At 37.5% G+C, this 3431-nt stretch overlaps 1 long non-coding RNA gene across 1 annotated transcript in view; it reads right to left on the minus strand.

The window, feature by feature from the left end:
* Positions 1 to 3431, minus strand: part of LOC101855907 — a 5340-nt gene that overhangs the window by 691 nt on the left and 1218 nt on the right. The window lies entirely within an intron of this gene.

Below are 3431 nucleotides of genomic sequence, written 5' to 3' on the forward strand. Positions count from 1 at the left end.
GGGGGTGCGCAAAATTTTCAGACAATCTGGTTGAGGCTCACATGCAGGTCTATATCTAGAATCTACACTCCTACTGGATCGAAAAGTGAAATAGCCATAGCATCTTTGTAGATAAACAATTTAGTTTACTTAAATTTTGTGCCATAACATCATTTTTTTCCCTTTGTTTTTGTCAATTTGATCATCAACACAGTTTAAACAGTATTCAGAAATTAGGAAAAATAGGTCTTGTTTCACACCTGGTGAGAATAGCCAACGCTGGCAAGTCTCACCCGATGTGAGAGGTCAATCTTATTTTATTCTCACCCTGGGTGAGAATAGCCGAATATCCACTTCAAGTACTTTAATAAGGATGTAGTAACTCGCTCAAAGAGTTCTCTTCTAAAAAAAGTCTTTGGACTAAGTGACCACTCTTTCTTATAGTGTAGGCTATTCACATTCTAATTCTAGTAGTCAAGTGAACCCCCCGCCCTCACCTCCAATTTCAAGTAATAAACTTTTAAAGGAGGGCATGTTGGTACCTAGTAAATGCTTTGCTTCCATCAGTTCCGTGCGGTGAGTCATTTTATAGGCCCTAGCTGCTCTCTTCTGTTTTTAACTAGCACAGGAATGATTGGGGCTATTATTAGATAGAGGTGTATCGATTTGGAATGTGCGCTTACGAGTGATCATACAGGAAAATTTTGTTTCTGTGCTGCCAAGATGATTTGAGACGGATCATGCAGATAAACTCTTGTTGTGTGCAATTAGCTGGAGATTACTGCACCTTAGCCTTCTTAGTCATGACACAGAATTCCTGACATAACAGACAAGCAAACTTCATTTTGAGATTTTGTCTGAAACTCATATATTTTGGTTTTAAACTAAACCTTACGAACTTTCATTTCTCAGTCTTTCTGCTTGTATTTTGTAATTAGTAATTAGTTGTATCCTTCTCAGCCCAGGTTGGCCCTGACAGGTAGGGTTGGATGCCCCCCTCGTAAATGATCTAATTGTTTTGAGGGGGATTTAAAAACACCTCATCTAATAGAATAGAAGATTTTTTCTTAAATTCGTACTTAGGACTGGTGGCTTTTGTGGGATTTTATTTGCCCTGCCCCTGAACAGACTACACCACATTTTATTAAGTTAAAGTTGCCCTTTCTACCCTGAACTGCTCGTTGATTTATTCTTCCATCAATCTTTCTTTAAATCACGTACTTCGATTAAAGAGTAGATTTTTTTTTTTACCCCTTTCTCTCTCCCAGTCTAACAAATGTGCAGTCGTTCTGTCATGATTGATAACTGAGTGATATTCTGGTGTTTCAATCAGGTTTCATCCTTTTGGTATGAGTTGGATGTTGTTAAAACCTTGTTTCAGATAATGATGATTTTCCCCAAGGTCTCTTGTGCATGCAATGCTATGTCATCATGATAGTGACGAGGTTGTAATGTACAAAAAAAAGTAAAACAATGCTCGGCATGTTACATTTATTATGTTTAAGGCAAACTGTCAAAAATGCAAATGTTTGAACTTTCCCGTCATTGGGAAACTGATCTCTGGAAACCAGCGAGGGTAAAACCTTGCCTTCACAAATGGCATTTTTTTAAAAGGTGCCTAAAAGATTAATAAGGACCTTACCTTGCTCTCCAGGGAGTTGTAGCTTGTCTTTTTTTTTTTTTCAGGTGGGTGTGTGTGTGTGGGTGTGGGGGTGTGTGTGCGTCAACAAAATTTTCATTTCTATCGGGCGATCGGTCTCCTCCCCTGTAGAAACGTGGCGGAGAGCTAAAACTTCTTCCTTGTACTTTGAGCGGGTAGTGTGGTTGGAAGGCGCCACTGGTAGGTCCCATGTCTTTACGTTCCCTCTGTTGATTCTGTCTTACTTACTTTTTCCTGTAGTGAAATTCCTTTTTTGTGCCAATATAGTTTTATTTACTCAAACCAGCTTTAATGACCACCTGTCCAAAAGAGAGAGAGAGAGAGAGAGAGAGAGATTCTTTGCACTGTAGAGCACATTGAGCACTTTCCCATGGAGGTGCAGTATGTAATGTTTTATCGGTACTATTATTATTATTATTATTTTATTATTATTAGATATTATTACAACTATTTAAGCCTTTCACCTGTACAAAAGACCACTTCATGGATGGTTGGTGGGTGCCTTGATGTGGTTTATATTTATAGCTCTTTCTTTTCTATCAAAGATCTATTGTCCTTATCTCCCCTCCTTCTTTTATTATATGCAAGTATGTTACTCTCTTGTAACACGTACTATCTTCAGCAATTATAAATGACCTAATCGTGTTGCAAGTTCCGTTAAACTTTTAACTTAAACCCTAATTTCCACTTAGCTCTAGTTGGGGGGGGGGGGGGGGGGTTGTTACTATTGTAATGACACTGTCCAAGAAGACCACCTTTGTAAGATGACTACTTTTCTCCTCGACAATGGGTGGTTATCTTTTGATTGCGTGTGATCTCTGGCATTGTTTTGCTCTTAATCTTTTATCTGTAATTAATTTTGTACTTGGCCCTTTCCTTTCACCTTTCAAAGTTCAAATAAAGACCTAGAAAACTAAGTTTGCCTGGCAGTAGTTTTGTGATAAATGCTGAATATTATCTGATTAGTTTTGATAACTGGCTTTTTACCTCTTTTTTTTTTTTCTCAATGGAAATGATGGAGAGTGAATTAATCTTGTCTGTATACCTGGGTAGATAAACGTAAAACCAGAACTGACAGACACAATGTGTTGGTGTCAGCTGCACAGCTGTGTGTGGTGGGACATTTGATTTACTGCGTTCTTCTTTCTGTATTGTAAATAATTTCTTTCATTAATAAATGTAGCAGCCAGGCCTAGTTATTGGGTCTGTCTATTTCATTTTGTGGTGGGGTAAATTGAATAGTTTCAGTTTTATGATCATTTGATTTCTGCCGCCTGCTTCTGGCATCTGGTGTCTAGTTTTGTATTTTACCACATTGGAGCTGAGTGAGTTTTTTTCTAGTTGTGAATTTATAATCTTATTTTTATCACCATAAATGCAACAGTATCTGCCCCATCAGGGTTATCTTTGGGTGTGACATAGAAGTGTTTTTTTTTTTTTTAATTCGTGTTTCGTGGAATAAAAACAAGTTTTTGTTTGTTTTAGTAAGAGTTTTACGGCGCTTGCATTTGCATTTATATAAGGTCATATGAGCGCGCATTAAAAACAAGTTTACTGTTATGAACTGAAGGTTGGTATACTATTGCATCTTTATACTCTTGAGTTTTTGTGTTTCAGTTGATTATTCTCAGACTGTTTGCTTTTTTAAAGATCTATTATTACAATTTATAGGAGTGAAAAGAAGTGTGTTTTGTTTATTTATTTAGTAGAGGTTTTACGGCACTCGCAACTTCATAAGGTCATATGAGCGCCAAGTGTGTGTGTGCGTGCGTGTGTGTGTGTGTGTGTGTGT

This window comes from Aplysia californica, unplaced genomic scaffold (genome assembly GCF_000002075.1).
Source record: "Aplysia californica isolate F4 #8 unplaced genomic scaffold, AplCal3.0 scaffold00885, whole genome shotgun sequence".
NCBI classification, from domain to species: domain Eukaryota; kingdom Metazoa; phylum Mollusca; class Gastropoda; order Aplysiida; family Aplysiidae; genus Aplysia; species Aplysia californica.